This window comes from Manduca sexta, chromosome 27, assembly GCF_014839805.1.
Source record: "Manduca sexta isolate Smith_Timp_Sample1 chromosome 27, JHU_Msex_v1.0, whole genome shotgun sequence".
Taxonomy (NCBI): domain Eukaryota; kingdom Metazoa; phylum Arthropoda; class Insecta; order Lepidoptera; family Sphingidae; genus Manduca; species Manduca sexta.
In genome coordinates, this window is record NC_051141.1 from 5329770 (window position 1) to 5350256 (window position 20487).

At 34.7% G+C, this 20487-nt stretch overlaps 1 protein-coding gene and 1 long non-coding RNA gene across 7 annotated transcripts in view; one reads left to right on the top strand and one right to left on the bottom strand.

Moving 5' to 3' along the window:
- Positions 1–20078, bottom strand: part of LOC115452058 (protein cps3) — a 53471-nt gene extending 33393 nt beyond the window's left edge. For 3 of the 6 annotated variants that reach the window (XM_037443943.1, XM_037443944.1, XM_037443945.1), the window contains exons 1-5: positions 15370–15509; positions 13975–14629; positions 13830–13893; positions 13003–13129; positions 12008–12073 (exon numbers count right to left, since the gene is read on the bottom strand). The gene's annotated coding sequence lies outside the window, so the exon portion shown is untranslated. Of the gene's footprint in view, positions 1–471; positions 820–12007; positions 12074–13002; positions 13130–13829; positions 13894–13974; positions 14630–15369; positions 17438–19801 lie in introns of those variants that run through there. The other 3 variants (XM_037443946.1, XM_037443947.1, XR_003939111.2) reach the window with 2 other exon arrangements.
- Positions 2761–4782, top strand: LOC115448604. Its single transcript, XR_003939114.2, has 3 exons — positions 2761–3104; positions 3847–3990; positions 4180–4782. It is a non-coding gene; the product is annotated as an uncharacterized LOC115448604 (long non-coding RNA).
- Positions 20079–20487: the final 409 nt, after the last annotated feature.

The following is a 20487-nucleotide window of genomic DNA, read 5'->3' on the forward strand; positions in this document are numbered from 1 at the left end:
CATAGCAAGCATATTGGAAGCATAAATGCAGACTCATAATAAAAAAAATATTACTATTGGGTCAACTATATAAAGTGTTGAGTGTTTTCTAGTGCTTTGTGTATGTGGATGATAACGCAATGCGTAAATATTTCATCTGCATGATGTAATTATTATCGAAAGGCGGTAATGCAAAGTATTGTAAGTAAGTATATTAATAGAAAGTGCAATTAAATACAAAGTAAAGTAGTAGAAACGTAAACGGTTAAAAAAAGCAACTTTAAAAAGTAGGGTAGTTTAACATTATAACGTCTTGAATACAAAGTGTTCGCTTTGTTAATAAAAATAAAACAATTGAACATCGTTATTCATTTTAGTAGGTAATGTCAATATGGTATAGACATGCACAATATACCATTTCTTCACATTCGGGCAAAGAAAGCCTCTATCAAAATATTAAAATCGACTTTAAGTAAACGTATAAATTCGCACCTGGTTCGTTGTTACTGTCCACAAGTAAAAGCTCCCCGGGACGTCGTGCAGCGACTACGAGCTGTTGAGTCTTAGCGATCAGCGATCACCAACACGTATTTACCCAATCTAAAAATATCTTGAAATTCTCACTCCTGGAAGTATTCTTCCCTTCTTTTTTAACAGACCATTTGTTGATGCCAAGTGAGTACGTTATATGATGTAATATTTAACCCGTTTAAATACTTTCGTAACAATAAAAGCTATGCTGGCCTGTTAATTTTATTGTGTAATGGTTATCACTTCGACTCCCGTGAACACATTGCCGTTGGCCTAGTAGTAAAGCAAAGAAAGCGCCCACGCAAGATGGCTGCCAAAAGAGGAAGTTTCCATAGTATTGTAATGCTCTTTGGCCGGAAGTCAGCATTTTGACTTTAATTATTATTTAAATAAAGTAGCTTATATAAACCAAAGACAATTTATATTGCACCTACATAAAATAAATGAAAAATTAAAAAGTAAACCTATCAACGAAGCTTGTTCTTAAATATTTTTCTACTATTCTTCATTCTTTTATAAATTTTGCCCGTTGAAGGACTACCAGTTATAACCCCGACTCAGTCCTGGATTTGTAAATAGGCCGCGTCTTATGGGTGGCAGCTTCTTAGGGGCGGCACATTTCAGAGGACGCTCACTCGATTTAATTAATCATTCATTTATTTAACTTTAGTGCCTTTCATAATACCAACACATAGAAAATTATTAAGTATTTTAGAAACCTACATACATTCTTACATACAAACTTATCTAAACCTACCTGCATGGGGCGGCGGAAATAAAGTGGCCTACACTCATAAAAAATATAAATCGGGCACTGCCCAGACTTGAAAACACATTTTTGCATACGTGAGAACCTCCTGTATCTGATGGTTCCATCCAACTATTTAAACGATTTCTTCCTGTACCATGCTTTCTACAAGATTTCATTGCTGCTTGCTTGCATGTATTTACAATATCGTTATAATATTGTGCTCTAAGTCACTGCTGCCTCAGAACTACGCTAGACAACACACTGCAGAACTGACGGCCGCTAACCTACAGGAGCTGCAATTGGAATGTCTGCGACATTCACCGTACTTCCCGGATATTGCTCCGACAGATTTCCACTTTTTCCATAATTTGGATAACTTTTTACAAGGAAAATAATTCGCAGCAGTCAATGTAGCAGTCCAAACCGCCTTCAGAGATCTTTTTGATTCTCACTCGCACGGTTTTTTTTTGTCAAGGGATCAATGAACTCCCTATGAGATGGCAAAAGCGCATAGTCTAAGTGAGGATCTAAAATATTAATATAAAGCGGAGGTTGATTGCGCACATGCGACGGTTACTCAATCTACCGTGAAATAGCAAAACGGCTATGTAAAATGATTTTGAAAAACCCTTAAGTACTTATCTATTGTTCGGTAGATAGCATCAGTTTGTATTCAGGATTTTCCATTGACATTTCTAAAGATATCGATAATTTGCTTTCAATGATATTTAAACAATGACCCATCGATGATCAGTATCGATTTATTTCAAAAGAAGCTACGCTTTTGGGTCGCTGTACTAGTTGTGTTTCGCCAGGGTTACCAACTCCTAAAAAAATAACCCGAAAGTCACGATAAAATATCCCCAAATAGTCCTAAATGCAAATGCAAAATCCTCAAGAAAAGCCCTGCAGTGTCAATGTTATTTTGCATGGTGTAGTGTATACCTAATGTATATACCTATATAAGAATATAAATGAAATAAATACCCTATTTTATTTAAATTCAAAGGCCGAAGCTATGCCTGTAATTGTGACGATCAAAGTGAATTATAATACAGCGTCTCAGAACTATGATAAGCATTGTTCTGAATAAAGCATGGATGGAGAGTGAAGTGGTGAACGTGCCCATAGAGTATTATGCCGGATTCATACTCTCGCATTCATAATGACTCGTACAGGTTCGGCAACAGTGTACCTATATTTGGAATTATAGCATTATATTTTCTTGAAAACTTGAACGTTTTGCTTTTTTAATCGTTTTTTGTTCAGTCAATCAGTAATACATGAAAACATTTTTATAGCTCTAAAAATAGCCCTAAATGTTTTTGGGCCCTGAAAAAAGCCCACTACACATATTTTAGCCCTTTTAAGGCTAAAAGCCCTAAGTTGGCAAGCTTGTTTTTCGCTTGCTCCATACTTCGAGTTCTGCGTTCCAAAACTTCGTTAGTTATTTTTCGATAAGTTACGGTTTATTTTGTATAAAGTAAACAAATTAAAAATCACAAATAAACACGAACACGACGTGCAAGTTCCAATGCATTCTTAATTAATTATTAAACTGTGGAATAAAAATCAACTCTAAAGATATACAATAAATAAAGTTATTTAAGTGCCCTTTGTTTTATAATTTACAGTGAGTTATCGCGTCGAAAAGTTACTTATTTACACTCAATTGGAGTAATTATGAGAAATTGAATTCCAAACTAAATCTAAACTATTAAACTACGGTATACAACAAAACTTCCCAAGCCAGAGATTTTTTAAAAGAATGTGGGGGAACATGGCTAGTTCTCTGAAATCCTATGGCGATGGGTCTATTAAAGACGGAAAAGGATGGTGCAAAGTAAGTGCAGATTATAAATATGTTTTTATATCATAAATATAGCTCGCGTGAGTACATCTTAATCATAAAATTTCGTAGTAATTACTTACGTTGTTCTTATGAACTTTAAACAAGGGACGCCACTACCTGCTAAGCAAAATCTTTAAAGGCTTTAAGGCGATACCTCAAGGTCCATTTTCATACATTTTGTTTCGGCTTTAATCTGGGTAACTAAACAAGTATTGGCAAGTAAAGAATTTAAATTCACGTCTAGTTAGTGATTAGTTCTCGCAGTTGAGAGTAAAACGTAAAAATAATTAATAATCAGTGATATTTCGGTCTTTATAATTTAATATGTCGAAATGTTTAAGGCAGAAATATCCATGCTTATTAATTATTTTTACATTTTTCTTTCAACTGCGAGAACTAATCACTAACTAGACGTGAATTTAAATTCTTTACTTGCCAATACTTGTTTAGTTACCCAGATTAAAGCCGAAACAAAATGTATGAAAATGGACCTTGAGGTATCGCCTTAATTTAATTTGTTAAGGCCTGCCTCATCGTCATGAACATTATTTTTAACAATTGCCTCTGAGTCTAGCTAGTGAGGAGAGCTCGAGTTCGATTCCCGATGAAAAATTACTTTACTATCAGTTATGTGTAGTATCATCCAAGTTTTATGAAATTAGACAACTGATTTGTTCTTATTTCACTATTGGAATGACTATAAGTCTAATTAAAAAAAGGCATCTGTTGCAAGGTTGTCTACTCAACAGACATGAGGAGGACCATGTAAAGTGAAGCCCTTGACGGAAATTGAAAAAAAAAAAAACAATTTTGCATGTTCTCAGTGAGGATTTTGGAATGGGGATGGCTGGAAATTTGGATGGAATCATTTCCATTGGTGAGTATGAGGGGCATGGCTGATGCACAGACAAAATTAGGTTACAACAGAACAGGGCTGTGAGAAAACCTGTTAATTAAACAAGTATTAGTAGAGAGACACTATAGGGTGTATAAATTATTTTTTCACTATGTATCACTAATACAATTATCTGTTATTTACAATTGTTAAAACATAAGATCTTTGCAGGAGAACAATTGGAAAATCTGAGAGTCGAGGAGAGCACAGTCATTAGGTGCTCATACTTCGCAGCCTTGACCATCATCAAGATATACACCTACACCAGTTTATTGAACACCCTTTATTCCTACAAATCCCGAAACCCCGCATAATCCTAGATGTACTACTTCCTCGCTCTACCCTCCAACAGCGAAGACGTAATCTAGATCTTACCCAAGAAGCTTCACTGCAAGCTGTCATTGGGTTCATGAAAAAAACGTTGGAGGCGAAGTTTCAGTCGCTAAATTCTTTAGTGAACGAATGGAGCGAAATAAGAGTTTTTCAAGTCAATGTAACAACATTATTTAATAAATTAATATAAAATATACATTAGGTCTAACATAAATCATACACCATCAAAAGAAACATTTAAAAGAAGATCCCATAAAAACTAAATCTAACAGACACAGCAAGCAACTTATCAACATCAGTGAGTAAAAACATGGGTGAATAATGTATTTCCTAACTTCTAGGTTTGACAAACATCTCACAACTTGCTAAGAAATTGTTCCAAGTGGCTACATCTTGTTGAGGCTCTCGGTTATTGGTTGGACTGCTGATGCTTCCAGAGAACTATTCTATGGCCAACAGGACATGTATTTGGGCTTCTTGAGCTTCTTCAGAATGATGTAATTCTGGCACTGTTATGTTGGCTCTATTGCAAATATGTAGTATATATTACACATGCATTTATAATAGACCCAGTAACTCATGATGTGTAGTGAAAAATCCGATGCACTACAAGACAATGAAAACATGCTTTAAGAAGCCCAAGCATCCTCTCAATGTTTTTTTTAGTTAGAATGTGCTCCTCATTATAATAACTCCCTGGTGTATCAGCTTACATTACTAATAGGAGTCCTCAAATAACTTCTTAGTGGATCACCTGAAAAAATATTAACTGTACTATGTACTGTAATATGAAATATATAATAAAATATAAATGCAATGTTTTTAGATATTACATTTATGCTGTTTTATTTAACATATTTTTTTACACATATAAAAAAATGTGTGAAATAAAAAACAAACTTTATAAATCTATAAATTAAATATAACACATATTATGTATATATTTTATAACTCACCTAATAACCTTACATGAGGTTCATTTAGATTTCCCATATATTTTTTAAGAGATGGGCATTCCAAATGTTTGTCTTATGAAGCACTACCATGGCTTGCATCCACACTAAGGATTTGCACTTCTGCATCACAAATCTGGAGGCAATCAGAGAAAAAAAAACGATTTTAATTATTGCATATCATAAAAATATATGTTTCAAAAGTTTAAAAACATACCAATTAAACATTTATTGCATGGCACTGTTTTCTACAATAGTCAATCTCTTATTGTGTAATTGGTCTAATAATATCTATCTGAGTGCATCCTAATAAACTAGGCAGTTTACATCTATACTATTCTATAAAGCTGAAGTTTGTTTGAACGCGCTAATCTCAGAAGCTACCGGGTCGAATTGAAAAATTATTTCGGTGTTGGAAAGCTCATTCATCGAGGAATGCTATGGGTGTATAACATCACGCTATGACCAATAGTAGCGGAGCATTAATAAAAAATGTTTCAAAAACGGGGAATATTGATTCCTCTTGAGAGCTCTCGTTGCGTGCGCTCAGTCAACGGTGAAAATTACTATCCCGGAAAAATATATACCGTGACATTCATAACGGAAAACGTCCTCAAGCGAGCGAAGCCGCGGGCAAATGCTAGTTTATTATAAAACCTGAAACAAAATAAAATATTTAATGTGTTCCAATCTGGATATATTTTACAGTCACACCTTTTATCCCTGGAGGCGTAGGCGGAGGCGCAACTCGTATGCCCATATTTCTCCAAGCAATTTCCTTTCCACAATGTAATAGGAGCCGAGTTTATTATACTTATTGGACACAAATGGTGGCTACGAGCTGATGCTGAGCATTTCGAGATAGAAAAACTCAATATCTTACCGTTTCTAACTGGAGTGCTCAGCACAGTAGCAGTAAGTTATACCATGTATGTAATAGAACTAAGCTACTAAGAAAGTTTACAGCAAGTAAGTAGGTACCTTTTTTTTTATTTTTTTTTTTTTTTTGTTTTCGCGGAGAAAGTGCCTTATGACTACCGCCCAGCCTTCGGGGGGGGCGACTGAGCGGTTATGTTGGGGTCACCGTGCCTTACGGCCCGGCGTTGAGCCACCCGGATTTGATCTTGACCTTCGGGTGACCGCCGGGCCGAGTCCCTAACCTATATACACGCACGGCATACCAACTAAAACTCCGCGGTGGCCGTCTTCGGCGCATTAGGGACGACTGTGGGCTTCCTCTGACTGAAATGTTTAAGTTTTCGTCCGCAGTCGTCCCTGCGCGGTGCCGCCTGTTGCGGCCCGTCTCCCTACGGGGGGCTCAGAAGCTCCCGCGTAACCGAAGGACGCTCTCGGCGTCAACGGCAGCATGAGGCCTACCTTCCACGCTGCCGTCCATCTCGGGGGTCATCACAATGTGCGAGATGTGCACAACGTACACTAAGGGCGGACGGCCCCCAGCCGCCCGCCGACGACCCCCCGATGGCCCCTATTAGTCGCCTTTTACGACAGGCAGGGGATACCGTGGTGGAATTCTCCAAACGCCCCCATTCCACAGGGCGGAGGTAAGTAGGTACCTACATAATATGTAAAATAAATTTAACTGACCTTACTCTAATTTTATTCTTTTCTTCAATAGTTCTAGGAAAAATAATATAACTTACTTGTTTCTCATGTATGTACAAGTAATCAATACATGCAGTCACTTCTGAAATGACAGAAGATACTGTTTGTGGAGCCATTGAACGTGCACTCATATCACCTATGGGTCTTTGATATGATCTAGTAGCATAAAATGATAATGCCAGTTAAACCTGAAAAAAATATATTTATTATATACATAAATATTATTACTGTCGGTAGCTATTCCTTCCTATAATGTACCTAAAGTAGATATTATTATTATAATGTATTTATTAATTTGTGGGTAGTTTAAAATGACAGAATAACTTGAGTGGTGAAATTATTTTAAATACCTTTGTCGTAAACGAATAATTCTTGGCTTTTTAAAAAGTGGCCTTATCTCGCTGCACAAATCCAGCACAATTTTTTTAGAAAGTCGATAGCGTGTAATAAATTCTCCTTTTTCCATATCGAAAGGATCAGTGCTCCCGTATAACAAGTCGTGTTTCTCGCACCGTTACTTTTAATTTATCACTTTCTAATAATTCTAACAACAGTAATTCGTCCGATATCTAAAAATAAAGTTGATAGTCACTTTTTTATCTAAAAACATAATATAATATTCAAAATATGAAACAAAATATTATAACGAATTTATTTACTTTTATAAAAAAAGGTCACGAAGCCCGACAATTTTACACGACATAATTTAAACGATTAATAAAGAAAAATGCAGTCCACGTTTCGGACTTCTCATAAAATAACATACATTTCACACACTTTCTTTCGTGGTGATATTTTCGAGTGTTTTTGCCCTAATGCAAGTCATAAGTGGCCACTTATACTTTCTAATAGCAAACATGCTGCAACACTATTACGTTTTTAAACAGATATTGCTAAAATTTCGTGTTTAAACAAACAAGACCCATCCACACACAAAGATAGTAACTTGTTTTGAATGGCTTATTTTAAGAGATAGTCGACTCTGTTTATTATAGGTTCAATTGTACATAATGGTACGGCAAAGAAAGTCAATTGTAGATTCCGATTCATTGGACTTGATTAGGCAGCGACGTACATACATATATTGATCGTTTTAACGACATCATGGTACGAAATAGCCAAAGACATTAAACTATGTTATTGTAAAATAGCGAACTAATTCAGTTTAGCTTCTGTACTAAGTCGAAATAAGAGATGATGGTAGGCACCTTGATGCTTCGTCGACAAATATCTCCTTGGATCCCAATTTTAATAAATTAGAATAGAACAATCTACATCTCCAATAAAATTTAAGTACCTAAGGGAACTTAATTACTTACTCTTTGACATAATTTATTTCAGATTCCTTTACCGAAGATGACCTAGTATTTATAGGGTTCCGTACCTCAAAAGGAAAAAAAGGAACCTTTATAGGATCACTTTGTTGTGCGTCTGTACTACCCCTTTCCTCAAGAACGCATATAGATATTAAATTGAAATTCATATCAAATAAGTACGCATGTCTATAATACCTTTAAGCTGTAACAAAATCAAACTTCTATGTCAACGCAATCAAAAGAAACAGCAATTTAAGCCGCATATTTTCAAACTCGCAACTACTCGCAAGGGACTCAAAACCTAAAGGCTACTTCCAGTCGACCTAGTATCCTAAAGCATGAAGCAAGGTTATATAGCACATATAAAGGAAAAATTCCGAAAACCATTTTTTTAGGCCTTTGTCTTTAATTTATCCTCCTCCAGCTTTACATAATGTAATGTCATGGATTTCACTTTGCAATAAAAATAGGTACCATAACTATGACTCGATTGTGATGATGGGTGAACTTTTGCTTACATACCTACAGGTTTTTTTTACAGCAATTGTGTTCATTTACAATTTACAATTTATAATTCCTTTTTGATCATAATATTGACATGTGTAATAAAAGTTATTTTTGTGACCAAGAAATAGGCATTTTTTGTCAACGTTACCATACAAGCCTGGAAAAAAATTATTAGACTTTATGCTGCTGTAAAGACATTAGTAATCTAATAAATAATTATAATCCATATAATATAGTAAACTAGCTTTTGCCCGCGGCTGCGCCCGCACGATAAAGTTTTAAGTTTTTCCGGTCTAAAGTTTTCTGTTATAAAAGGGAAAAGTCATGCTATATATTTTCCCAGGATAGAAAGTAGCCTATGTCCTTTCTAGGGTTTCAAGAACAAACTCTTCAGATTTATATAATAGTATAATAATAGACAGAACTTACTATACCTCATGTTGAATCACAGTTGTGATCATATTATATGCCATCTTGATATATGGACTTCTTCCAATGGCAATAGATCTATCTCCCTTGCTCACCAGGTTTCTTTATTTCGTCAAATGCTTGTGCCGTGTATTGCACAGTTGTTTTTTTTCAATTGCAACAAATGTTTTACCTACCATTTTAATAAATCCATAAGGCCTTTTATATGTGCCGCTTGAGTGTAGTAACTGCCAGCAGTCCCTGTTGCCCACAGAAAAGATATGTTTATGTTATCTCTTTCAATACTTTGGTGCCAAATTTTATAACACATGTTAAATTTAAATATAAAAACACTATAAAAACCATTTCAATTTTCACTAACATATTCAATTTGGGAATAATGACAGGACTGACAATGTTTTTGCATATAAAATGCCCACTGAAGTACATGCTTCAAGTCCACAATCCGTTATCCAGATATCAACTGCAGGGTGTCGCTAGAAATCATTCTACAGGTAGTTAATAAGCATTAGTATCTGGATCAGGTTGGGACCAATAGATTGGTTCTGGTTTCACCACAGCTTCAGTGGTGCTGGCATTGGCGGTAAATTGCGGAGGCCCATATCGAAATTTTGGTATAGCACCTGCATGTTTTACATTTTAGTAGGTACCTATTGCCCGTTTGTGCACTGAAACAAAAAAAATGTTTTTACCAACAACAAAGACGTTGACATAAATTATAGTTTAATTAAATGTCGAATAGATTTTTACGATTATTTAGGATAGAAGTAATTACCTATATATTCCTAATATCACATTGCACATTAGAATGCGCGCGAGTAGTACTTCAAAGTTACAGTCGCGCCATTTTTTTTAAATTAGATTCTACTGAAAAGTTTCATGTGGGGTATAGGTACCAGAGCCTCTTCAGGAATTAAATTTTATTTTTCTTCTTGTTAAATATCCCAGGTCTGCGTAGTTTGTTCGTCTGTAATGCCAAATCCAAAATACAGTAGGTAGATACATAAACTGAAGCCGTAATTTTGCACTCTTGTATTCAATACAATGGGCTGAACTAAACGGAGGTAAAACATACCCCTTGTAATTTACGTTCACGTTTGCTTACGAATGTTCTCCATAATGCCTGTTCAGCGCTGCTTGTATTCTTTTCCGTGATTCCTAAGGGCATGAATAAGTATGACTTCTGTATGCCGCTTTATTTATTCTGTTTGATTCGGGCATTCCAGCATGCAATCTGCAATGTAAAAAAATATATGAAAAGCAAAAGAAACTACAAAATACGACAATTATAAATAAATTTGAAATTGTATCGAAAAGCATCACCACAAATATCAGCGCTCAAAGTGAGAATGGGAGTGTTTCCAACTTTGTCTAGATTCGTAAATAATATATTAAATTGAATTAGGTACTTACAATTTCTGTGATATTTTTTGATATTCAATTTTGTAGTTCAGTTACATCACTTAATTCACTTTATTTGTTTTTTGCAAGACGTGCTCACTCGCGTAACATGTCAATTCTTTTAATAATGTTAGGATACTTTTTTTATTTGGAACATAATTCGGACGTTTTATTGAATGTTTCAAATCATTGGAACCATAATAAATAAAAATCATTAAAGGGGGAGAAACCAAACACCGAGACAGTCAAAGTCAAAAAACCTTAATATTACCATTCTCCGCTATCTATTTTTTGACAATTTTAATTTTTTTAGGAGTGCGTTCCAATCTCAGAACAATAACAAGCATAGAAGGAGTCTAAATAATCTGCACTTACTTATTCTATTTTTCCAAATAGGCCAAAACCGTTGAAAAGATCGAGACAATTATTATGTTGTTAAGATCGGCTTGTCGGTCAGCGCGGTCAGCTCTATGATGCCGAATTGTTTCGTCTAACTGGCACAGTTACGATGTAGACTGTTATTCCGAGTTATTGGAATATTGCCGCCGCGCTGCCCCGGGTGGGTATCCCTACACAAAATTACCCACCAAAATACTATTGGACTTGCACAAAATGTGATTCTGCTGTTCGTAATTGTATTTGTAGTGAATGTATATTGATGGGTGTTATGATTAATTGTTGATGTTGATTTAACAAAATGTACCACCACCATACCATTCATGTCTATGAAATTATTATTTGTAAATTTAGTTATCATTGTTGTTAATTGTTACTTGTCATTGTAATAGTATGCAATCTTTATAAAATGCTCGCCTGTATAGAATAACTATGTTAAGTAGTTTTCTCAGTAAGTGATTTACTTATAATTTTATGAGAAATAAATGATTCTTAAACCTTAATTAAAAAGCAAATTAATGTCAAACGTTACAACTTGTCAACGCGCAAACACAACTTAGTTAGGTACGTTATAATTTTTTGTTAAAATTTTTGGTGTCGAAGACGGTTTGTCCACAAATATATAATAGTATTATTTCTATGCTTGTTATTGTTGAAAATCTTTTATTTTAGGTGTAATTTTTATATAAAATAAAATGGAAATAGCTAGAAACGAAAGTCTTTAAAATTAAATAATTATATTTTAATAATCTCGTTTTTAAAAGTTCTAATATAGGACTTATTTTGGTGAAAACTGTTTTTGGACATCCACTTTGATAAAATTTTAGAAGTCGAAATATACATGACCATTTATTATTTTTACGTTTTTGTTTCAATTGCTAGAATCAATCACTAAAATAGTGAATATACAATTCTTTAAATGTGTATACTTACTTGTTTCAAGTATTCAAGTAACTGGGCAACAAAATGTATGGGAAATGGGCATAAGCTTCAAGTTTAATTAGAAAGTATTAAGGTAAGTTAAAAAAATAATATTTTTACCTGTTTCGTATCCTCCTTTATGTTAAAGAAGCTACTGCCGTTGCTAAGATTTTTTTACTTCTGCGACTGAAAAGACAAGTAATAAAGACATGAACATTCATTTGCACATATTATGACACTTTCGTGAATAGTCTAAGGTAATTTCTATGTTGAGTATATCACATAATTCTATGTATTTTCCGGTAAAAAAAAAAACCATATTCCCGAACGATACGATATGAGGGAGCCATGAATTGACTCATATTATTTTTACCAACCTTAAAGGTTTTTATTATTTTTTTCCAACGTTTGTATAAATTTACACAGGATCTTGTTATAGTGAGCTGGCCGTTTGAGTCTCGAGAACCGAAATATTATAAACAAGTAAATTTTTGTACGAAAACATATTAATTTAAACTCATGTCAATAAATTAGTAAAAGTTAAAAAAGGAGTAATGCCATTGCTGTGATTTATACTACTTATTTATATTAAGTATAACTTTTGTTTGGTAAAATTTAGAAATAAGGCAAGTAAAGACCTATAAAATAGAATCTTATATACTTAGTTTAAAATTTTTAATGAATATTAAATAGCGCTTTCACAAAAGACTCCTCGTTTTAAATATAAAAATAATCTATTTTACTCATAATTATAATGGTCCGTTATTGATGTTCAAAGATGTCAATTTCTTGAGCGGTGTAGCGACAAATAATTTACGTACAAAGTCATTATAGAGTAATGGAAGTACGGTTTAAGGGTGCGTGTTTGCGCGTTTTCAGCGCTGCTGTCTATCCACATTACAAGAAATACACGCGAGACTGTACTCGCAAATTAAAGGCACTCTTATGTCCTTTACTGTTGAGCTGTTTATTTTGCGGCAAATCTTATGATTTCACAAAGCGGTGCGGCCAAGGTGTAGGCGACCAAAGTAATTGTCAAGGTCATAATTACATCATTAATAAATGCATCGTTAATAAAACGACATAACACAGTTTCTATAAACGCAAATACTTACCTCTGACTTTATAATCGAAGTTAACACCGTCCAGAGTCTCTGCGCCTTACTGTTAATTTAAGTTATCTTGTTGTTCAAGTCATTACTTTGCCTAAGTTTTTTCGTTTTAGTAATAATGAGTTGCGACCTGTAAAAAAAATTGTTTTAAGAAAAAGATTTTGAGTCAAATATTTAAAATGATTTCGCAATAAAAATCTTACATTCGAGGTACATATTAATATAGTATTGTATAGTCAAATATTCGACTCAGCGAATCTGGTGCCGGTAGCATTATCAGCCTCCACTATTAGAATAAATATTACATATTATGCATCTTTTTGAACATGCCAGACGTATTGATGCAATTTATAATTTCATATAATAATATTTCTATATCACCAATATGTATAGGTATAAAAAGCATAATAAAATACAAACAATACTCGGTTGCAAATGAAAGCAGATGAAAATAGTCATTATGATAAGATAAGTACTAAACCTTGTTTCGCGTAGTAATAAATAACTGTTGCCATTATTCCAGGTAAAGACATAATATTTTTTTTATTTATTAGCATTGCTAGATTATTAACGTCGCAAAATAAATAATTGTGAACTTATCCCTATTACATTCCATTAAAGCCAGCAGCACATACATTATTTTTGTCTCCACCACTAATACGGGTATTAGTGGTGAAGAACACGATGTCGGTTGTAACCTTACTAAAACAATTTAACTGTAGGTAATCTGTCTAAAAATGCATGATTTAACTTCAAATACAGGTAAGTGGCTGTAGTTGGAAAAACGATTAAAAAATAATAATATTTAAGGCGTTCTGTATATAGCGTACCTGTCAAGTTTTGGAGGAGGCGGTTGATTACCGTCAGGCGCCCGGATTGTATTCACGGACGAAGCTGTAATATGTCATTAAGATTTGAGTTTTGCGTCATCATTAAATACATAACTTATTAAATAAATTGTCGTAGTATGTCTACCTTCAGCTGGAGTCGGCGTCTGAATATTATTATTTTCTTTTAGGTGACTAAAAGCATGCGGCGGCAGATATGCTGTTCTCCGAAAAGATTCCCTTTCGAATACCGTTGCGTGAACGAATCTACAATTACGTCTTTTACATCCTGAGTTTTGAAAATCATTACAAAATTTGTAAACATTGTCCAACTGTGATAATATCACTTTGTGGACGAATATACACGACGCGCTCCTCTTACAAGTGCCGCGTATAAAATTTCGGTACATAATTTCTTCTCCATCCTTTGCTTTTTCTTCTTTAGACTGACTATTTTTGAAGTCAGTCACCATCTCTTCAGGTTCTTTAGTATGGTACGACATATCGGACGTATTAAACTAATTCACTATAATCTTCGCCATCACCATTATCATCATCTTTTATTTCTTTTTTCGATGTAAGAGTCGGTGGACTATCTGGTGGGGGTGGATTTGGTGACAAAGGTGGATGAATATCTCCATGATTGATTAACTTCTTTTCTGTGAATCGTTGATGTAATGCTGATCATCATTACCATTAGGTGTTAATGGGTTACTAAATTCTTCAAATTTAGATTTAAGATTTTTTTCATCTGTTTGAAATTCGTCGAAAGCCGTGAATTGATTGTCTCGTTGTTATGTGCGCTGCGGAAACGGTTAAAGTTACTCAACAAACAAATATGATGGCTTTGTTCTTCTTAAAAAGTTCTGAAAAAATATTACAAAACAAAGTCCTCCGCCGCCTTCGTCTGCCTATTCGAACGCGATAAATTCAAACTACCCAACGGAATTCGCTGACATTTTTATATGCAGATAGTTTGAGAGTGCAGCAAAAAAAGGCAAAATGCATATAAAGCGGTATCTACCGTAATCCCAGAAATCTATTTCACAGGGATGAAGCCGCAAACAAAAGCAGTGTAGAGGCAAAAGCTTGAGAAATTAAAACACGCGACAAGCTTTTATCTCTATGTAAGTATGAAACAATGTTTAATGCTTTGTAAAAGTTTCTTACTGGAAAAATAAAATGAGAATTTCCACAATTTTTTTTAATTTCTGAAAACTTAACGATTATTTCAATTTCGTACGTTTGATGAATATGTACTTCCAAATATCATATTAGTTACCAAAATGGTTTTGAGTAGAAAATGAAAGAAAAGTCGCAGTTCAAAATGAATGTTCACAGCTATCGTCTGTCGGGACACGTTATCTGATATAAAAATTCATACAAAAAAAGTAATGGTTCCGTCTTATAGTAGGTACCTAACTATAAAAATAAAAAAAAAACACGAAAACATCGAATTTTAAATAGCTAGAGAAGATAAAATACACACCTGGCGAGTATTAAATGCATGAGATTAATTATAACTGATGATAACTAAGCTTACCTGACACTCCTCAGACTTAGATTTAAGGTTTGAATTTTTTCTTGTGTTTTAAAAGTTCGGCAAAGTGCGAAAATTGATTGTTTCTTTATCGAGACGGTTTGGTGGTTTTATTATTATCTGTAACAAATAAACGAATCATAATACTGTAGGTATGGGTATATATATATATATATATATCTTTTGCCAATGGTAAGAATAAGTAAGGGTACTGGGTAAACATAATGTTTATTTTTTTATTTACTAGTCACTAATATTCATGTTATTATATGTAATAAGCATAAGAGGACAGAGATGAACAAAATATTGAAATGGCCGGTGGCAAGTAGCCGTTTATATGTTTAGAGTATGAAAATTTATGTATGTTTTAATATTAAAAGCATATGAAATGGTTAAGAAAAACTTCAGAAGTGGTGTCGAAACTTGAGTACTGAGGAGGCAATCACATGGGGGCTGTAACATATTATCATATAGTTAAAATAAAACTCGTTAGTCCCTTCAATTATTTTTATTTTACGATTACCGACTTCATCCTGAAAATACTCGATTGGTTGGAGTCTGAAGTCAGGGTCATTTTTAAGTAAAGCCTAGTTGCATCGAGCTGCACGGCCATATCGAGCGCTGTTTGCAAAATAGCAATGCTGGTAACCGCTACTCTGTACGCAGTGCAGCCGCTACAAGTGGGTGTAGTGTACCAACCATGGCACGTTCGACGGATGACATCGCTGTACAGATTTCTTCATTTTTTTTCCCTTTCATTGTTTGAATTCCTCGGCGATCAATAGGAGTTATAGACACAACACATCTGCAACACTCGAGATATCTAATCTCCAATGTATAGTGTGCTTTTTTTTAATAGTAACATGTCCGCTTCGGCTTACCTGCACTTTAATACTTATTTGTTATTTAATTCATTGTAATATTTCTGTTGCATACTCCTTTTGGCCATCTCTCTTCTAAAGTGATGGTAAATTTTTCCAATGCGTTGGAGGATGACTTCTCTAGAACCTTCTGTAGTTAGATTGGGCACTCAATATGATAACAAAAATATATTTTATTTAATTTTATAATTTTCTTAGTATTCCTGTCAATAAATATAATAATTATACATTTCAAACAACATTGAAGGGACCTTATTATGTTTTTTTATCAAAAATAATATTTTATTATATGTTTAAGTCTACAAACTAGTCAGTTTGCAAACAAAATGGCAATGAAATCGAATACAAAAAGAGATAAATGAGAAAGAGCAGAGAAATTGGGAAATGTCGCAGCAGGTAATAAAATAAATCCTTGTCATAATGACTTCTTACATTACCCTAAGGCCAAAATAATATTTAGACTTAGTAAACCAAATACGGCGATGGATCGTTATAGCTGATAAGTTACGACGATATTGGTCGCTTTATCCAGTGTCGTTAGCGGAGTATGATTACATCTAGGTGTTTGTATAGAGCTCCGGCGGAGGCCTCGCTCTAAGGTCATTATAACCGATGTCGTCATAGTCGTTCTTTATTGTAGTTAAGTTACCACTGCAATCTAAAGTTTTTATTGGATAAATGGACATACGTTCTACATCACTCACCAGGAAATACGTTACGCACCCTTGAATTTTCCAAATTACATGTGTATTGTTTATCAGTGCCCGCTAGTTTTACCAGTGAAGAAAAATATCAAGGAGAATCATACATACCTGAGAATTTTGAAGTCCAACAATCCGGTCTATGGACTAAGGTTTACAAAACCTGCACAGTATTAGATGTGGAACAGAAGGCACATAATACAAGGCAGATTTTATTATAATTAGTACATCCTTAAAAAGATTATTACGAATGAGTGCTAATGATTATTACTTTATTAGCCATATTGCAAAAAATATTGAACTTGCGGAATTAAAATGGTAGGGAATGTCCGCGGCCCTTGCTTGGACGCGATTCCAGGAAGAAGTTGACGTCGCGCACATCGACTTCTGTTGATAGACCTATCTCAACTCCGGATGCAGATTCCTGGACCTGGAGCATCGGGGCTGGCTATTCGACGAGCTGGGTTCAATCGCCGGACGAAGTATCGCCTACGAAAAAGGAAGATAACTAAAATACTTGAACACAGTGCTTTTCCAACAGGGATACATATATGAGATACAGTAGAATCCGGTTATAACGACGGCCAAGGGACCGGTGATATTACGTCGTAATAACCAGAAGTCGTACTAAACATTCAATTTTTATTTTTTAATAATCGCATATTTAACATATATTTTTAATACATTTTAAGGCGACCAGCAGACAAAAACATTGTGACATGTAAAAATATTTATTTATTTTAAATTAGCATACACGGTACACACATAGGTTGCATACTGCATACACGCGCAAATAAGGAACTGTAGTAAAATAAACAGTCTCATTAGTCCGCGATGCAAAGTGGGTACACAGGACGGAAATAGCTTCTATTGTTTTTCAATTCAATTTGTTTGTTAACACGTCAACGCACGTCGTTATAACCGGACAATTGTGTGGAATTACGTCGTTAAAAGCAGTCGGCCGTTATAAGCGGAGTCGTAATAGACGGATGTACTTTCAAAATGATTCAGTATTAAAACCAAACATATGCCTTTAGTTGCGTCGCTCAAAACGGATGGTTGTTATATGCGAAGTCGTACTAAACGGACTACACTGTAGTTACAGTGGACAAAGTCAAATCAAAGCAATGAAACTAAGTCTAAGTTTGAATCTTATGTCTGGAGGAATTAAATCTAATAAAGCTAGGTATGTTGTAAAAAAAATGTATATCAGTTAAACTTAACATGTTTTCACTACACAGCCCGCTAACGCCGGTTGCACTCCGAGAACGATGCTAAGTACGTTTAGTTTAACTTCCATAGCCGGAAAAATTACATATTACAGTAGGTATGGTCAGCCATAAATTGAACAAATCAATTTGGGGTTTTTAATCTTATTATTTATTGCCGCTTTTGGCAATGAATTTGTATACAAGTTTGTTGGGCTTAGGCGACTGCCATGCCGCACAGCCATTTTGTGCAGGCGTCGTGGTCGAGTGGCTAGGCGGCGCGGCGCAGCGAGCGAGCGTTATTGCAAGCGCCTGCGCCCGCGCCCCTCTCGGTCCGCTCACTCCGCACGTACCCCATCTGGCGGTGAACAACGGCGCTGACGCCACACACTTTTTGTTCAAACCAGTGTTGCCAGAAGGTTACATTTCTTACATTTTTCGTTACTTTTCACCCCCTCGCGTAACATGTAAGTAATTTTTATATTTAAGGCAATTTTCGTAACTTTTGAGAACAACGATATTTGTAATACAAATTTTTTATTGTAAACATTTTACGAACGCATTTCTATTCAACGCATCCAAATTGAACGCATCTAAAACTGACGGGTCTAAAAAGTATTTCATTCCATATCACACTTAGAGATGGCTCGCCATGACAAAATGAAACGTATCTTGCATAAATTAAAAACTGATTTTGCTTGAGTGTGCGCGCGCACATTTCCTACTTCGCGAATCCCCGCGGTTTCGTAGCTACAGAAATGCTTGCCCAAAAAGGCGTAAATTAAAAAAAAAACAATAATGTAACTTTTGCAGCAAAAATGTAACATTTCAGGAAACGAAACGTAACTTACGACTCAAGGGCCCTAGCAACTCTGGTTCAAACTTTTGTTTAAGCAAATGTGTTGTTAATTATTATTAGATTGTTTTAAACCGAATGCCTTTTTAAATGAGGGCCGGCTGGAATATTAAAAGTTTTAAATATAACAAACCAAAGAACTTTTTACGAGACGCACCATGTATATAAATGATCGAATAACTAAAACATAAAAACAATACTTATATAATATTTCGTCTTTAAATTAAAATTTGATCTACTAAAATATTTTATTTTTTTAGATACTTGATCCGATAATGTATCGATCCAAAAAATCGTATGAATAGGATCGATACTACGATACACGCTTAGCGATTGTAACGATTCTGTTTACGTTGAACATATCACTAATGGACGGGGTACGCCATCGTAGGTGTAAAAAAATGGCACGCTCGGTTTTCATACTATATAATGACCATGCAGTATCTAGCCTCTAAATCTGGGGATATAAGTAGTTATTACCGTTATACGTTAACGCAAAGTATAAGAAGTGCAATTTACATACAAAGTAAAATAAAGTAAAGTAATAGCAACTTAACACTGTTTAAAAAAGCAACTGTTCAAAAGTAGGGTAGTGTTACATTATAACGTCTTGAATACAAACTGTTCGCGTTATCAATGAAAAAAACAATTGAACACCGGTATTCATTTTAGTAGGTAATTGTAAGTATGAAATGTTATTAAAAAATGCACAATGTTCTTTTCTCCACTTTCGGGCAAAGAAAGCCTCCATTGAATTAGTTAAGATCGAGTAAGCATATAAATTCCCACCTGGTTCGTTGTTGCTGTAGTCCAGTTTAAGCTCCCCATGACGTGGTGCAGCGACAAGGAGCTGTTGAGCCTAAGCGAGCAGCGTTCACCAGCACGTATCTAACCAATTTTGAATTTTTTGTTCCTTAAAATATTCTTCCCTAGTTTTGAACGGACCGCTTGTTGAGGCGAAATGAGTACGAAATATGATGTAAGATTTAATAATTTTAATTAATTTGTAGAATTAATTAAATTATTGACAATAAAAGCTATGGTGGACTAAACAATGTGAAATGGTAATCGCTACGACAGCCGTGGACACATTGCCGTTAGCCAAGTAGCAAAGCAAAGAAAGCACCCACGTAAAATGGCTGCTAAAACCGGAAGTCCACGCTCGGGCGTTAGGGTTGCCAGCACAGCGCGGAACTGAGCATAAATATAGTCCGTTTACAATGGTCCAAAAAAATAAAATACTATTCTTATATAATTACTCAATAATTGTAAATACTGAAAGAACTACATCCATTCAACTTCATACATAGACACAATTATTGTATTTTTTATAAATTTTACTTTTTGTACCGCCGCGATGGTAGATAAATAAGTTGTTGTGTTTGAATGTGAAGGAAAAAATACGTTTTAATTCGTTTTGTACGCTCAGCGACCATAAAAACAAACGCTTATATTTAAAACCGAATTGGACTCGA